This window comes from Chlorocebus sabaeus, chromosome 6, assembly GCF_047675955.1.
Source record: "Chlorocebus sabaeus isolate Y175 chromosome 6, mChlSab1.0.hap1, whole genome shotgun sequence".
Taxonomy (NCBI): Eukaryota; Metazoa; Chordata; class Mammalia; order Primates; family Cercopithecidae; genus Chlorocebus; species Chlorocebus sabaeus.
Window position 1 is genome coordinate 15,833,834 of NC_132909.1, and position 19,036 is coordinate 15,852,869.

General features: G+C 42.9%; 1 pseudogene; it reads left to right on the forward strand.

Annotated features, from left to right (window-relative positions):
- The first annotated feature begins 382 nt into the window (after positions 1-382).
- On the forward strand, positions 383-17,268 carry LOC140711844 (pregnancy-specific beta-1-glycoprotein 7-like; annotated as a pseudogene).
- The last annotated feature ends 1,768 nt before the right edge of the window (positions 17,269-19,036 follow it).

Below are 19,036 nucleotides of genomic sequence, written 5' to 3' on the forward strand. Positions count from 1 at the left end.
CCAACCTACAGGGTATGTGTGCGACTGTGTGTGTCTGTGCGTGTCTCTTTTGTGTATGTGTTTGTGTTTCTGCACATAGGGTGTGCCAAGGTGTGGTGACAGAATCACTGCTGAAAAAGACAGAAGCCTCCACAATTCCCAGGGACTTGGCACACAGACAAAAGGAAAAAGACAAGGAGGGACAAGGAGGCAAGACTGAGAGGGGAGGGGACAGAGAGGTGTCCTGGGCACAGACCCCGCCCATGAGCCTGAGAAGTGCTCCTGCCTTGGGAAGAGGCTCAGCACAGAAGGAGGAAGGACAGCACAGCTGACAGTTGTGCTCAGAAAGTTTCTGGATCCCAGGCTCATCTCCACAGAGGAGAACATGCAGGCAGTAAAGGCCATGGGGCCCCTCTCAGCCCCTCCCTGCACACTGCACATCACCTGGAAGGAGCTCCTACTCACAGGTGAGGAGAGAACTCCCTGGGAGAGGACAGGAGGAGGAGGCAGAATGATTGGATGGGGTTTCCTGGACAGGATGGCGTTCTAAGAAATAAAAGAAGCCAGCACTTTGGGAGGCTGAGGTGGGTGGATCGTGAGTTCAGGAGTTGAAGACCAGTCTGGTCAACACAGTGAAGCCCTGTCTCTACTAAAAATACAAAAACTTAGCCACGTGTGGTGGTGTGCTCCTGTAATCCTAGCTACTTGGGAGGCTGAGGCAGGAAATTTACATGAACCTGGGAGGCAGAGGTTGCAGTGAGCCGAGATCGCGCCACTGCACGCCAGCCTGGGCGACAGTACGAGATTCCGTCTCAAAAAAAAAAAAAAAAAAAAAAGAAAGAAAGAAAGAAAGAAGGAAGAAACAAAAAACAGGAAAGAAGGCTCTGTTGTAGCCTGGATAGGGGAAAATACACCAGAGAGGGACAGGGGTTAAAACAGGAGAATCACATTGAACCGGAATTGGTAAGAGGTAGGAAAATCTCAAGTGTTCTGTTTTCCTGGTTAATCAGCACTGGACATCACATTTTGTAAAATGATAATAATAACTATTATGAGATGACACTTCAAATGAAAATATAAACAGGGCATGAAACACTGTCCTCAGCAAAAAACCTCAACAATTGAGGAAAGAAAAAAAGAAACAACTCAGGCATGGAGGGCCCTGGGAACTCTCACATCTACAGAAGTCTGCAGCCTGTTCCAGGCACTGGGATGCAACCAAGATCACAAAAGTCACTGTCTTCATGGAGTGCACACGGTCATGGGGAGGAAGACAGACATGCAAAGAGATCTAGAATGTGAGGTCAGGTGTTGACAAGTGCTCTGGAGGGAGCAGAGCAGGGAAAGGTCAGAAAAGGAAGACCCAGGGTCTCTGACGGAAGTATCAGGAAAGAAGTCTAAGGATGCCCTGATGTAAGCAGGACCTGAGGGTGTTGTGGAGGGAGCCATGAAGATCCCTGGGGAAGAGGATTCCAAACAAAAATGCCAAGGTCAGAGGGTTGAAGGAATGGGGGTCATGCTGCTGACCTTCACCCAGTAGGACAGTAGGACACACACACACACACAAACACACACACACAAAGCAGTGTGTGTGCGTCCTAATGTCCTAGTGGGGTGTGTGTGTAGCTTCAAGGCTGATGATTGAAGAGATCTTCTCAGGACCCAGGGCCCAAAGCTTTCACCCCCATACATAGGTCTCAATATTGACCGATGCTCTCTCCACCTCCTAGCATCACTTTTAATCTTCTGGAACCCGCCCACCACTGCTCAAGTCACAGTTGAAGCCCAGCCAACCAAAGTTTCCGAGGGGAAGGATGTTCTTCTACTTGTCCACAATTTGCCCCAGAATCTTACTGGCTACAGCTGGTACAAAGGGCAAATAACGGACCACCACCATTATATTACATCATATGTGATAGACACTGAAACAATTATATTTGGGCCTGCATACAGTGGACGAGAAACAGTATATTCCAATGCATCCCTGCTGATCCAGAATGTCACCCGGAATGACACAGGATCCTACACCATACAAATCATAAAGCGAGGTGATAGGACTGAAGGAATAACTGGACATTACACCTTATACCGTGAGTGATTCCACATGATCCCTGGGTGTTGGGGGGTGGGGGTCACTTCTACTTTGCACACACAGGATTGTCAGACCTAGACTGTGTCTGTGTCCCTCTCTCCATTATGTCCCATGTTGGGGTTTTGGCATTTAGTGCAGGACACACACAGAGGAGACAAACTTCAACAGATCAGAATTCCTTTCCTGCCTCCAGACCCTGCAGACACTTGCTGCACAGGAAGGACAGTCTGATGGGGGGTGGGGGGTTGCTCAGCAGGAGGAGATCAGCCTCAGCCAAGCACCTCATGTCCTCTTCATAAACTTGACCCTGAGAAAGACCCTGGAGAACTGAGTAGGGCTTTGCCTAAGAGGCCTCATGAGATACTCTCAGAGAAGCTCAGTCCTAGAAGCCTCAACCCCAGACCCCTGTCCCTAAATCCTTACTCCAGATAAAGCTGAGGAGCCTGTGCCAGGGCTGGGTTGTGGCAGGGCTTACTGGGACCAAGGATTTACCAGCTGTCTGAGGACTGTGTCTCCTGGAGCTGCTCACTGCCAGGGCTCAGCCCTCAGAGCCTCATCTGGGCAAGGACAGAGCTTTCTTCACCTGACACTCAGAGTGGAGAAGACAGAAAGACAAGCTTTGTAGGCCATCAGTCAACTGCCTTGTGAGGCTTAGAACACTCCATAGAAAGTCTAATGTCCCCAGAAGCAGAAACAGAAGAGAGAAAAGTACCTGGCAGCAGCTTGTCCACAGGGATCTGACCTAAAGGTGCTCTCTCATGGGAGTGAATAATAATAAATGCTGTTTGTGTGAACACCTCCACTGTGCCAAGCATTAGGTCAGGTGACTGTGAAGAATTTACAATGTATTCACAGATAGCATGAAAAGCCACAGTCCATTTGCCATTTCGCTTTTATGACTGAGAGAAAACTGAGGCACAGGAAGGCACAGTCACTGAACCAGAGTCACACAAACACAAAAGGCAGATCAGGGTCACATGAGGTCTGTCTGGAGCCACAGGCCCATCCTCTCCTCCACCAGAAGTGAGGAATCATTGGGTTCCAAGGACCCCATAGTCATTTATTGGCTCAAATCCTCTCTTCTTAGGCATCCAAACCTCAGAGGAGTGAGAGCAAATGGTCAGCTGATTAGTCTGCACTCCAGAACTAAATCACCTGCCTCAACTGTCAGAGTCAGTGCAAAAAATGTTCAGGCCTCCCCCTCAGATCTTAACCCCTATCACTGAACCTGAAATCCTGTTTCCCAAAGTGTCCATGTCATTGGCATGACAAGATAAAGGAAGGGAGCTTGTGTTCTTTCCCCACTCACGCCCTGCACCAGCACAGGCCCAGAGAGAGACACACACTCAGGTGCTCTCACATAACAAATGAAGGAATCAAATGAAGAAAAGAGTGATTCATAACCTCTTTAGAGACTGGATCTCAGATATAGAATCCTAGGAGGTTCTAGCCACACCTGTCCCTTCTCCTTCAGAGGCTGACACCCATGTTTCATCCCCCGACAACCTCTTGCCATTAAAGACACCCCACCTCATGTAACCCTGAAGCTCCTTGGGCACTGGAGAGTTTTCAGGGTTGCCTGGTCCTGGACTGTGGAAATGGGGACACCTAGTCCTTGGGGTTTCTGAAGTCACTGTAGGCCCCACTGTTCGCTGCCATGCTGTCTCTGCCTCTCTCTGCTTCTCTGTGTCACTCATCTTCCTCCCACTTCATTCTAACTGGCAAGCCCTGTCCTGCACAGCTTCTTCCTCCACCCCTAGGCCTTCCCCAGACACTCCCTCTAACTAGGCTGACTGTTCTATTCCCTTCCTGCTAACACTGTGGAATGGCCCACGTCCCAGGAAATGGGAAAGGCACAGAAATCATCCGGAGTTGCCACTACTGCCAGGCTTCATCTTGAGCCAGTGTCCCCAGGTCACTAAAAGAAAGAGCTCCCACTGTATCCCCATCCAAGGCTCTTTCCTTTGTGAGGCTGTTCTGTGGACAAGACCATGGAACATGGATACACAACTCCTCCATCCACTCTTATAATTCCCAGACAAGTTCTTCTGGCCTCCTGCACAAACAAAACCAATTTATCCAGATGGTGATTTGCAGCAAATGAAGATTTTAATGACTCCAAGTCTGCCAAACAGGAGGATGGAGGTTTATTATTACTCAAATCAGCCTCCCTAGTGGATCAGGGGTTAGAGATTTTCAAGGATAGTTTCAGGGGCACATGAGTAAAAATGGGTATTGCTGATTTTTTGAGGATGGAATCATGCGGGCGGAGGGAAATGATCTGTTTGTGCTTGAATCTGACTCTAGGTGGGGACCACGTGACTGGCTGAGTCATTAGTCATGGGTATGGATGAGGTCAGTGGGTTGACAGAATGCAAAGAATGAGAAACATCTCAAAAGACCAATCTCAGGTTCTACAATAGTGATGTTATCTCGAGCAGCAATTAGTTACAAATTTTGTAAACTCTAGCCAAATGACATTTAAGCAGTAAGAGGTTATAGAAACTGTGCCTACATTTTAGCAGAATTCAGTTCCCTCCTATAATCTTACTCTCATGGTGCTTCACCGGTTTTACAAAGGCAATCCCTGGGCAAAGTAAGGGTATTAGTTTTATGGAGGAAACATTATTCTTCCTTCAAAATTAAACCATAAACTAAATTCCTCCCATGGTTAGCCTGCCCTATGCCCAGGAATGAGTGAGGACAGCCAGCCTGAGACTAGATGCCAGATGGAGTCAGCCATACCTGTTTGCTGTCACTGTTGTAATCTTTGCACTGACTCACCAGGGTGTCAGAGGCTGGACAGGCCTGCTGTTTCCCAAGCCCATGGGCTGATTTCACCCATTTCATTCGTGACTCCATCCTCAACCTTCTATGGAGCTCACATTCTCCAGTCACTTCCTAGAGACTTCTGGTTTCTTGTCAGGCATATAACAAGCTTCAAATTTGTCACCCGCTTTTAAGAGTAAGTAAAAAGCTGAACAAACTCAAAAGTCAACAACTCGTTAAAATCCCTCGGAGATGGCCAGTCACAGTGGCTCAGGCCTGTAATCCCAGCACTTTGGGAGGCCGAGGTGGGTGGATCACGATGTCCGGAGATCACAACCATCCTGGCCAACATGGTGAAACCCCGTCTGTATTATAAATACAAACAAATTAGCCTGGTGTGTTTCCGGGCACCTGTAGTTCAGCTCCTCTGGAGGCTGAGGCAGGAGAATGGCATGAACCCGGGATGCGGAGCTTGCAGTGAGCTAAGGTCTTGCCACTGCACTCCAGCCTGGGCAACACAGCGAGACTCCACCTCAGAAATAAAAAAAAGAAAAGTTCTGTTAGAGAAATGAAGAATGCTTTTGATGCTTTCTGGTAGAATGCACACAGCTGAGGAACGAATTCCTAACTTGAGGATGTTTCAATAGAAACTCCCAAAACTGAAACAGGAAAGTTCAAAAAGAGTGATGGAAAAAAAAGTGGAACAACATTTTCAACTTCATATGTAACATTTTGTATTGACAATTGCAATTTTTAAATGTTGTAGTTGTGGGACAACTACCAAGTCTGTAACACACACGTAATGGGAATACTGGTGGTTTTGGGGACCTGTTGGAGGTGGCCAGGTGGGTGCTATCCAGTGGTTTTACTGCCTGTGGCACATATGATTGTTTCCTCATGATGATGCCATTTTCATAAGTTGGAGTTCTTCGTGTGGGAGGCACATGAGCCATTGGCGTCTCACTTGGACTCTTCCTAATTCACACAAACTGAAACTCGAGTTGTATTTCCTGAGGTTGAGAGAAAATGAAGAAAGCATTTCACATACCTGTTTTGGGCTCTTCCCCATTTTTCCTAACTCTGCACAGAAATTAGAAACACGGAGCTCTTTCTATATTTACTAACATAACACTCATCACTTCTTTTAATTCAGCATCATTCCTCCCTTTAAGTAATTGACAAACTGACCAGTTCTGTCCTTTTAATGGGACTCTCTCTACTAAAGGACTTGCTAATTTCAAATCATCTTTGGCATCTTTCTTTGAGCATGTGATCCTGCTAGAATTCATGGCGCACCTAAAATTTAATTGGGTATCAAGACAAATACTACTACCAGCAATTGATCTTAGATGTTTGGACTATCAGTAAAACTTTCCACTTATGACAACATTTTAATGTTTCCCCCAAATCTTTTTTTGTTTTGTTACTAGAGTCAGAATATAACATGAGTTCTAAACTCCTGACAACATTTTATGCAAAAATTACAATATTACAAATTGAGCATCCCAAATCCAGAAATCTAAAATCTGAAATGCTCCAAAATCCAACACTTCCGACCACTGATGTGATGCCAGAAAGAAGTGCTCACTGGAGCAATTTGGATTTTAAATTTTTCAGAGGTAGGATGCTAATCCAGTATATCTACTGCAAATATTCCAAAATAAAAAAAAGTTACAAATCCAAAACACTTGGTTTTAAGCATTCTGCGTATGGAACACTTTATCTGTATGAACTATAGGCATGAAGCTGTACTGGAGATCTCCCGAACCTCCTCATCCTGCATAACTGAAACCGCACACCCATAGAGTAGTCAAACTCACAATATCAGAGAGTAGAATGTCTAATGAGAGAAAGTATCCGCAAGACTTCTTCCCAAACATTGGTCTAATAGCCACCAAACCCGTGTGGTCCATGAGGGCCAGATTTCCATCACCACTTCAAGTTCGGCCTTTCCACAATCAGTTCTGCATTTGCAAACATCCACATGTATTTCTAGAAAGATACACATGGTAATCACCTGCCCTCTACAGGGGGAAGGGAACATCATGGATACAGGACAGGGAACGTGGTCTTGGTCCAAAGCTATCAGCTCTTGCTTGTCGCCTTCACTTTTTGTAGGTCATCCCATGGACTCTGCTCTATCTTTAGAGATCACTGGCTCAAGTCAGTTCACTATGAGACAGCTGGGAATACTGCCCCAACTTGTAGCTCCACTGCCTGATGACTGAACTGACTTCCAGGCTTGATTCTGGTCTCCCCTGTGTTATTTCTGCTGAAGTACACAATCACAGGCCAGGCTTCCCAGTACCCAAAGGGTTTAAGGACAATGGGGAGTTCCATCATCCATCTCTAGGATGTCCTTGGAAAGGGAAGGTGCAGAGAAAGCATACCTTGGGGGACAAAGTAAGACTGAAACTAAGAAGATTCCAGCACCGCATGCTCCAGATGAGGACCCCAAGGTGGGCCAGCCAGGCAGTTGGAGAGGGAGGGACTCAGAGAGGCACCAGGGGCTGTGACTGCTGGTCCCATATCTTTCCATGACCCAACGCTGCTGCTCAATTCACACTTGAGAAAGTCTGTGCTTCTCCCACATGAAGCAGGCAGCCTCACAATCTCTGAGCCCTCAGATTGCCATGCATCTGTCTTGTAACACACACATCTGCCATGGGCTTTTAAGGACTGGGGTAGGCTGAGAGGTGGGAAAGGCTATCTCTGATTAAAAAATGTCTTTGGGGGAATCAAAGGTGCCACACAGGGCAATCTTTTCTGTTATTTGCACAGTGGAGACTCCCAAGCCCTACATCTCCAGCAGCAACTTAAACCCCAGGGAAGCCGCGGAGACTGTGATCTTATCCTGTGATCCTGACACTCAGGACGTAAGCTACTTGTGGTGGATAAATGGAAAGAGCCTCCGTAACAGTCGCACGTTGCAGCTGTCCGAAAACAACAGGATCCTCATTCTATTTGTTGTCACAAAGGATACTACAGGACCCTATGAATGTGAAATGAAGAACCCAGTGAGTTCCAGCCGCAGTGACCCAGTCACCCTGAATCTCCTCTGTGAGTATCTTCTGTTCCTCTGTGAGCCAGGCTGCCATCCCAAATATACATGGCCAGAGGCCAGGCCTCTCAGTCCCTCTCAGGTGCAAGTACAGAGACTTTTACCTCTGGACATCAAAGCTGGCCATGACTACTAAGAGTAGGCTTATACTTGATCAACAGTGGGAGAGAAAAGGCTGCTCCTGTCATGAGAGAATCAGTTTCCACAGCTTATGATAGGAAAAACAGGTGAGTGCCTCAGGTTCCAGACCAGTGAACACAGCAGGGATTTGGCTGGGACTTTAATGTGACTTAGCTCACAGGGTCACTGTGGCCCTTCCACAGACCAGGATTTTCCCTTTCCTTTGACAACATCACCTGTGACTTTATTCTCTTTGCTCCAGATGGCCTGGATGCCCCCACCATTTCTTCTGCATACACCTATTACCATACAGGGGAAGTCCTCAAGCTCTCCTGTCTCACAGACTCTCACCCACTGGCAGAGCATTCTTGGCTGATTGATGGGAAGTTCCAGCAATCAGCACAAGTATTCTTTATGCCCCAAATCACTAAAACATATAGAGGGTTCTATATCTGGTTCATCCATAACTCAGCCACTGGTGGAACAAATCTCATAATCAAGAGGATCATAGTCCCTGGTAAGTGGATCCCTGGAGCATTGGCAATATGTTTTCCAGTGAAGCCTATCTGGCTATCAGGGAAGAGCCGTGTGTCCTCTGCAAAGGGAGAGAGAAAATCAAAATCCCAGGACAGGGAATATGTTTCTGCTTGAAAACCACCAGCTTTTGCCTGTACCCTTCACTCATTCTAGATCATTCTTTAGAGTATGCACTAACAATGAACAATGTGAAGGGAAATTCAGAAAGAATTTCCATTCACATTAACATCAAAAAGAATAAAATATTTTGGAATAAGTTTAACCAAAAAGGTCAAAGGGTTATACCCTGAAAACTACAAAATATTACTGAAAGAAATTAAAGACGACATCAATATATGGAAAGACATTTCAATTTCACGGATTGGAAGAATCAATATTTTTAGGAAAGCAATACTACCCAAAGTGAGCTCCAGATTCAACACAACTCCTACCAGAATCCCAGTAACATTTTTTGCAGAATTACAAAAATCTGTCCTAAATCTGACCTGACAGGCTCTTATTAATAATGGCCACAAGAGAGACACTGAGAAAAAGATGCAACCATGAAAAGGTGGAAACTTTTGATGACATAGAAAATAGCAATCAGCCTCTCTCACATACCAAAGCCCTCAAAAATATACGAGTACAGCATGGCCAGTATGGAATTGCCCAAAAACTAATCACCAAGCTAGAAATGTGGTGAAAGAAAAAAAAAAAAAAAGAGCAAGAATTTATTTGGCTTATCACCTCCCACTTTGGCGTACTAATCTGATGCTGAAAAGAAATGTTCACTGGAGCATTTCAGATTTTGAATCCTTCAGATTTGGAATGCTAAACCAGTAACTACAGAACAAATGTTTCAGAATCAAGAAATGTCAGAAATTCAAAACACTTTTTGCCCAAAGTCTTATGCATAAGAAATACTCAATTTGTGAGAATTGTAGGCATCAAGCTGTACAGCAGATCTCTAGAACCTCCCAGTCTTGTATAACTGAAACTGCTCACCCATGAACAACTTCTGATTCTCCTTACTCCCAGTTTCTGGCAACCAACAGTCTCTTCTCAGATTCACTCTGGAATCCACTTACATGATGTCCCTATAGTAGTCAAACCCATGGAATCAGAGAGTAGAGGCTCCAATGAAAGAAAATATTCAAAACTTCTCCCCAAATTTGTCTCATATCCATCAAACACACATGGTCCATGAGTACCAGATTTCCAGCAGTTCATTCCCACCCTTTCCACCAGTCCGTTCTGCATCAGCAAATGTCAACATGTGTTTCTGGAAAGATCCATATGGTCTTCACCTGTCCTCTGCAGAAGGAGAGGAAACTTAAAGAACCCAAAACAGGGAACATGGTTCTGCTCCAAAGCCACCAGCTCCTGCCTGACCGCTTCACTCTTTCTAGATCATTCCTTGCACTCTGCTCTATCTTTGGAGGTCACTGGCTCAAGTAAGTCATCATGAAACACCTGCAGAAAACTGCCCCACCTTGTGCCTCCACTGCCTGATGACTGAACTGACCTCCAGGCTTGACTCTGGTCTCCCCTGTCTTGTTTCTGCTGAAACATCCAGTCCCAGGCCAGGGTGCTCAGTATCTTCAGGGTTTCAGGACAATGGGAAGTTCCATTATTACTCATCTCTAGAATGTCGTTGGAAATGGAAACTGCAGAGAAATCATATCTAGGGGGGCAAAGTAGGATGGAATTTGGAAGGGGCCCAGTAGTTGCACATTCCAGGTAAGGAACCCAAGGTGAGCCAGCCAGTCAGTTGATTAGAGAGGGACTGGGAGGGGTACCTGGGCCTGTGACTCCCACTGACGTGTCTGTCCACGACCCAACACAGCTGCTCAATTCACTCTTGAGAAAGTCTGTGCTTCCCTAAGACAGAGCAGGCGGCCTCACAGTCTTTGAGCCCTTAGATCATCATCATGCATCTGTCTTGTGACACATGCACCAGCTATTGACTTTCAAGGACTCAGGAGGGCTGAGAGGTGGGAGATGCCAACTCTGATTGAAGGATGCCTGTGGAGGAATCAAAGGTGCCACACTGGACAATCTTCTCTCTGCTGTCCACACAGCAGAGCTGCCCAAGCCCTACATCACCAGCAACAACGTCAACCCCATTTAGAATAAGAATGCTGTAGCCTTAACTTGTGAACCTAAGACTCAGGACTACACCTACATGTGGTGGGTAAACAGTCAGAGCCTCCCAGTCAGTCCCAGGCTAAAGCAACCCGGTAAAAACAGGATCCTCATTCTACCCAATGTCACAGGAAATGATACAGGATCCTATGAATGTGAAATATGGGACCGAGTTGCTAGCATCTGCAGTGACCCAGTCACCCTGGATGTCCTCTGTATCTTTGTTTCCTCTGTGGGCCAGGCCACCAGCTTAAATCCAAACGACCAGAGACCAGACATCTCAGTCTGTGTAAGGTCCACTTACAGACAATTTTATTTCTGGACACCCGAGTGGGACATGACTCCCTGCCCAGGGAAAACCTGGGTAGGCACAGCCTTAACCAAGAATATAAGGGGAAGGGATGCTCTTGTCATGGGAGACTTGGGGTCTACAGCCTGTGATGGGAGAAACAGGTGAATACCTCAGGCCTTGGCTCAGTGAACACAGAAGGGGTTTGGCTGGGACTTGAGGGTGTGTCTTGGCTCAGGGGGACACTGTGTCAATTTAAGAGACCAGGAGCGTCCCCTTCCCTTGGGCGACATCATCTGTGGCTTTATTCTCTTTACTCCAGATGGTCCAGACATCCCTAGCATTTTCCCTTCATTGACCGACTACCGTTCAGGACAAAACCTCTACTTGTCGTGCTTCGCGGACTCCAATCCACCGGCAGAGTATACTTGGACAATAAATGGGAAGTTTCTGCAAACAGGACCAAGGATCTATATCCCCCAAATTACTACAAACCATAGCGGGCTCTATCATTGCTCTGTTCGTAACTCAGCCACTGGCAGCGAACGTTCCACATTCAAGACGATCAGAGTCTCTGGTAAGTGGATCTCTGCATCATTGGCAATAGGGTTTGAGGTGGAGTCTATCTGGCTTTCAGAGAAGAGTCAGGAAAACATTTTTATTCCCAGTCTGTGTCCCATGGGCAGAAGCAAATCCTAAATTCTCCTCCTGAACCCTCCCAATTTGTCTCTACAGACTCTCTTCACCTTGTTTTCCTGTTTTCTCATGGCTGACTTTGCCTCCAGTCTGACAAGGGTAGGGAGGGGGCTTTCTCAGCCCTGAGGCCTATGTGGTGGAAGAGGCTTCACAGCGGGACAAGAAGGAGAGTCCTCAAGGTCACGCTGCTTCTCGCTGTCACCAACACATCCCTTTCTGCCACGTCTTTGTTTCCTTTTACCTACTCCATGAGCTACAAGGAACATCTGAGGCTTTGAAACAAGCTCACATTTTTCCCTCAAATGAGAGGAGGAAGCCCCTTGGATGAGGGAGGAGCACTCAGACTGCTCCCTTCTCTGCTCCGGGCTTCTCTGGTGACTGGCCCTGCCTGACTCCACCTGGGGTGAGACCAGCATGTGTGGAGAAAGAGCCCTCTTGGCCTGTCCTGAATTTGGCTAAATCGAGCTGCCAGTTGAAGTGAAGCCTAGGCTGCAGGGAAATAAGAAGAGAGGGAACCTCGGGGAAGACTCTTGAGCTGTGTCCTGGCTCTGAAGTCACTGGTTGTATGAGGCTGTGGGCACTGCATGTGGGACACAGCACAGAGGACAGTGAGTGATACACACTTGAATAAATAGGGAGATTCACCTCTGGGGCTCTGCATGGCAGGAAAGGGACAGTGAAAAAAGTGTGTATTTATAGAGTGTAAGACTACCAGGACACTTTATATGTATCTAATATAAGACTTATCATTAACTATTTCTGCATGTGCAATTTAGTGTTGTGTAACTGTCACACTATCCATTTCCAGAACTGATTCCTTTTACCATATTAAACCTCTGTACCTTATAAACAGTAACTCTCACTTCTCCCCCTATCCCTTAGCACATACCATTCTACTTTCTGTCTCTATGTAACTGGCTATTCTACCTTTCATAAATGGAATTATAGAATAATTATCCTTTTGCGTCTGGCTTATTTCAGTTAGCATAATGTCTTCAAGGTTCATCCACTTTGCACAATATGTTGGAATTTTATTCCTTGTTAAGGTTGAATAACATTTCGATATAGAGATATACCTCATTTGCCTACCTACTTATCTTTCAGTGGACTTTTCTGTTGTTTCTATTTTTTGGCTATTGTGAGTAATGCTTCTCTGAACATCAATGTGCAAGTATTTGTTCAAATTTCTTCCATTCTATAGGCAGTATGTCCAGAAGTGGAATTGCTGGGTCGAATGGTAATTTATTGTTTAATTTTTTGAGAAAGAGCCACACCACTTTTTACAGTGGCTATAACATTTCCCATTCCCATCAGTAATGCACTAGAGCTCCAATTTTTCCATCTATTTGAAAACACTTGTTTTGTGTTGCTGTCATTGTTGTTTATCAAAGCCATCCTAAAGTGTGTGAGGTGGTGTCATATTGTGGTTTTGATTTGCATATCTCTATGTATTCATGACACTGAGGAACTCTGCATGGGCTTATTGGATATTTGCGTATCTTCCTTGGAGAAAACTCTATTTTAATCCTTTGTTAATTTTTTAATTGGGTTTTTGGATGTTTGCTGTTGTTGACTTGTAGTTTTTCATGTATTCTGGAAATTAATTTCTTATCACACTTATAATTTGCAAATATTTTTCTCATTTCATGGGTTGCCTTTTTACTTTCTTGATATTATTCTTCAACGTATAAAAGGTTTTGATTTTTATGAAGTCCAATTTATCCATTTTATTTGTTGCCTATGCTTTTGTTGTTACAACCAAGAAATCGTTGTGAAATCCAATATCATGAAGTTTTTCTCCTGTTTTCTTCTAAGAGTTGTGTAGATTTTGCTCTTAAATTTAGATCTTTGATCTATTGTGCGTTTATTTTTGCGTATGATGTTAGGTAAAGGTTCCACTCATTCTTGCCCTGGGATATCCAGCTTTTCCAGTATCATTCGATGAGAACACTGTCCTTTCCCCATTGAACGATCTTGGCACACTCGATGAAAATCATTTGGCCCTATATGCAAGTATTTCGTTCTGGGCTCTCTGTTCTATCTTATTAATTTCTATGTCCTCCTTTATGCCAGTATCACACTGTATTGGTTACTGGGGCTTTGTAGTAAATGCTGACATCAGGGAGTGAGTTCTCCAGCCTCATTCTTCCTCATCAATGTTGTTTGTCTCTTAGAGTCATAAGATTCAATATATATTTTAGGACAGAGTTTTCTTTTACTGCAAAAATGTCACTAAGATTCTGATAGGAATTGTATTGAATCTGCAGCTCATTTTGGGTGGCATTGTCCGCCTGACAATAGTGAGTCTTCTAATTCATGAAAACAAAATGTCTTTCATTTTATTGATGTCAACGTTAAGCAATATTTTATGGATTTCAGGTATTATCATTTTACCTCTTTGGTTAAACTTATTCCTAAATATTTTAATCTTTTTGATGTTAATACAAATTAAAATTTTTTTCTTAATTTCCCTTCAGATTGTTCATGGTTAGTGTGTTGAAATACAACTGATGTTTCAATGTTGATTTTGTATTGTGCAAGATTACTGAATTCATTTATTAATTCTAATAGGTTTGTTCCATCTTTAGGATTTTCTACATATAAGTTCAAGTTATCTTCAAACAGAAATAATTTTACTCCTTTCTTCCAATTTGAATGTCTTTTTAAAAATTCTTGCCTAATTTTCCTGACCAGACAATTCAATACTACATTGAATAGAATTGTCAAAAGCAGCATCCTTGTTCCTGCTCATACAGGAAAGCTCTCAGTCTTTCTCCATTGAGTATGATGTTAGCATTGGGTTTTTCACATATTACCTTTATGTTAAGGTAGTTTCCTTCCATTCTTAGTTCGAATGCTTTTATTATGAAAAAATACTGAATTTCATCAAATACTTTTATTGATTCATCTTATTACTGATTATAGTTCTATTCATAGTTTTGTGCTTTTCTAGGAATTTATCTATTTCATCTAGGTTATCCAATTTATTGGCATACAATTATTTACAGTACTTTCATAATCATCATTTTATTAGAATTGGTAGTAATCACTTCATTTTCTTTTTTCTTTTTCTTTGCTTTTTTTTTTTTTTTTTTTTTTTGAGAGAGAGAGACAGGCTCTCACTTTGTAGGCCAGCCCAGGCTGAAATACAGTGGTGTGATTATGGCTTACTGCAGCCTCAACCTCCTGGGCTCAAGCAATTCTCCTTCTTCAGCCTCCCAAGATACTAGGATTACAGATGCATGCCACCATACCCAGCTAATTGGTTTTTAAATTTTTTTTGTAGAAGGAGGGTCTCCCCAGGTTACCTATGCTGGTCCAAACACCTGGCCTCAAGAAATCCTCCCATTGTGATCTTCCAAAGTGCTAGGATTAAAAGATGACCCACCACGCTTGGACTCCATTTTCATTTCTGATTTTAGTAATTTTAATCTTCCTTCTTTTTTTCTTAGTCAGTCTAGTTAATGGTCATCAATTTTGTTGATTTTACTTTGAAGAATCAACTTTGGTTTCATAAATTTCCTCTATTCTTTTTCCATTCTCCATTTTATTTTTATCCACTCTAATCTGTATTTTGTCCTTCAGTCACTGTGCTTGGGTTTAGTTTGTTCTTCTTTCATATCCTGAAGCAGGAGAGAGCTTGCTTCATACCATTCTTTTAAAGGTTTCATGCAGTTAATGAAACAAGATGCCACGCACAGATGAACCAATGTCAGCTGCTATATTACTACCATCATCATTAGCCTTGAGGTCAAATAGTCCTAGAATCAAATCTCAGATCCTTCTATTACTAGCCATATGACACCAGGAGAGATTTTACACTACTCTAAGCTTGTGTCTTTTCATTGGCAAAATGGAAATAATGTCTACCTGACAGGGTTACTGTGTGAATTAACTGAGGTACAGGTAACATGTTTAGCACAGGACCTGACACAAAGGACGTGCCCCTCAACAGTACCTATTTCCATATATATATAGAAAAAGAGGTACCACGTAAAACACTAGGATATGACTACTGACTACTTGTAGTAGAGAAAGGAAAAAAGCTAAGTGCAAAGAATCAAACCTGGTATGTTACTTTTTACCAACTGAGATGTATCCATTTTGGCATTGGATATATGAGATAATTTATCATGGAAGATACCTGTGAGGGAATGTGGGGCAGGCAAGAAGGTAGTATGGGAGAACCCACAGACCGCTATGCAAAGTTGACGTCTGTGTAAAAGAAAGAGAAAGAAGTTTTAGGTATCAATGCATTTCTAAGAGAGTTTTTGGAAGGCTGATGGGGAAACTTCCAACCAGTCACCCATTAATATTAAAAAGAGCCTGAGAGAACTAGGCTTGCTTTCACGCCCTTGCTGGAAGCCTGTGGGAAGGAAGATTTCTGTGCAAAGGAGGTGGTGAATTTGAAATGCACTGACCTGGGCCTTCTGTCAATCAGGTCCCTGCCATGGACACCTGGCAGGGTCTCATTCACAGCTGCCACCACAGAGACACTGAGAAAAAGATGCAACCATGAAAAGGTGGAAAAGTGGAAAATTCTAATGACATAGAAAATAGCAATCACCCTTTCTCATATCTGAAAATTTTCTGAAATATCTGAGTGCAGTAGAGAATTGACAGAGGATTGATTACCAACCTAGAAACATGGCGAGAGGGGAAAAAAACTGCAGGAATATAATCATCACCCATCAACTTTCAAACAGAAATAATGTATTCCTTGAAGAAAGAATTATAGACTACCTCATGTTACATGCTTGCTCCTGAGGTTCCCCCCTGTAAAATAATATCACCTCCATTCCTTCTTTTCTTTTCTTTCCATGACAGCTCGTTCAGGAATAAGACCTCCATCCTAGTCATAATCCGATATAGCAGCCGTGATGTCATTTCTGTACTTCAGGAAGACTGACAGGTATGATGACCTTTTCTCTTGTCCTGTTTCCTGCAGAGCTGACTGCCATGCTTGGGAGAGGGAGAAGATTTATTTGCCTGTATCTGGACTGGATCTCCTCCTTCTTCCACCAAACTCCTGCTTCTCAGCACTAATTCCTGCAGTTCCCTTTCTCCCTGGCCTTTATGCTCCCTGTCCTCCACTGTCTTTTAGACGTAATTATCTCCAGCCTCTGCTCATTTGTTTCTCAGATCCAAATGAGAAACACAATTTCACATTGTGAAACCCTCTTCATTATTTTTCACATCTCTCAATAGTGTACTTCTCTCCATTCCCATAAAGCTCAACCACTTCTCAAAGTGCTGCTTGACTTCTTGTCTCCAGACTTTGAAACCTTCCTTGCATAGGACTGCCTCATTACCTTTCTAAAATCTAGTTAATTCACTTAATCAGGAATCTCCAGGAATCTCCTTTAGCCTATTTGGTAAATTCACATTTCTTCTATTTACTAATCCTTCTCACTTCCTTTACCTCTACTTCCTAGTATAATTTCTACATCCTAATTAGAACTGTCTTCCTATACATCCCTGCACCTTCACCCACATAAACATAAAATTCTTAATTCCAATGCTATGCCTGAAAACAGGATGAACTCCCCTCCACCATCTGCACTACAGACTTAACCACAACCTTCATCACAAGTAATCTCTGACCTCGTGGAGAACAAAGACTTTAGGGTTAGCCTGTGAACCTGAGACTCAGAACACAACGTATGTGTGATTGAGACCTTTTCCTGATGACTAATTCATGTATTCAAAAAAGATACAGAAATGAAGAAAGCAAGGTCCCTACCCCAGGAGACATAAAGCCTAAGACAGGAAATGAGACCTGAAAATAATCATGATACCAAAATAAAAAAAAGGTGAAGGCCACAAGAAACCAGAGAAATCTGATGTGAAATATAGCTACACATTGGAATCACTGGAAAACATTTTAAAAGTGGATGCTCAAGCCCCAAGCATTAGCAGGAAATGGCGTGAACCTTGGAGTCAGAGCTTGCAGTGAGGAGACATCGTGCCACTGCACTCCAGCCTGGGTGACAGGTCAAGACTCCATCTCAAAAAAATAAAAATAAAAATGAAAAAATTAAAAAAAAATAGTATTCTAAAATCTATATGAAATTTCTGGAAATCGAATATGTTATCAGTCATAGTGTCATATGCCACAGAAGTAACTAGATTTCTATGTGAGCTGTGTCTTTACCATAATCAACCTAATAAAAACCTCATTAGATTTTTAACCATAGTTATTTTAAATCTTTTTTATTCGCAGACAGTTGCTTTGATTCTTCCTTGAAGTATTTATAATCAGCTACAGTCCAAAATTGCTTTTTCTTTGAGGAGATATATGGAAAAGACTCTGACAACGACTCTTAAATACAAGGTTCTGATAACTTCAAGATCATACCACTGGACTCTCTGAGAACTTTCAAAATTTTAATGAACAGTCTGATACCTTCATGAAATTCATGACAAAGAGGAAAAAAAACTTCAGTTTTATTGGACTAAATTATCAAAATGATAATGTTTTCATAATTTTTTATTGGAGAATGTGCTGATTCTTTGAATGTTTTAATCTCCAGATTTGTGAACTTTCTCTTTTAAGTTATTTATACTTTACAGCAATTTGGTAAAGTATACTTTTGTAAACAAAAATGGAAACATTTGCTTTTGCTCCGAATCTGAGTGCCCCAGAATTGAGAAACTATTCATGAGTATTCATATGCTTACGGTAATAAAGTTATTTGCACAAGTTCAGTAAGAATCTACTCTCTTTATAACAGGGCATATTTGAAAACATTGGTTATATTACTAAGGCTTTGACTGGGATGTTCTATTTGAGAATATACGTAGAATAAACCCATAGGGAATGCAGGCAAAGTCTGAAGTTGGCCTTGGTTTGGCTTTCTAGTCTCAAGAGGTTTTTGAAAGTTTAATCTGAGAGTCTTATAAAACTTCTAGCAAAACAAAGTTTAAAAGGATCCTCTATGGTCCCTTGCTACTCTTGCTGCACTTAAGTAAAGAATCTGGGCAAGTTCGTTGAGACTCAACCTATTTTGCCAACAAATTCATCCTACTAGGATTATTCTTGATAAAAATAGAAACCCCTATATAGAGGCAAATTATTTTGAAAAGAAAAACTGTAGTACACCTGTTACCATATTCAACCACTGTTCATTATCTTTGAGTATTTATAATCCATTGGTAGACTGGACTGGACCCTGAATTCTTTTATTTCTTCTAGTTCATTTTTCTCCAGTGAAATCATTAAGAACAGGAACAGCTCTGTTCCTGAAGCCATATAAGCTAGAGGTGGACAACTCAATGTAAATTTCATGGGAAAACCCTCGTGTCTGAGGTGTGGGCCCTTCAGAGCTCACCAAATGTTCAACACCATAATTTAGAGACACTTAAACTA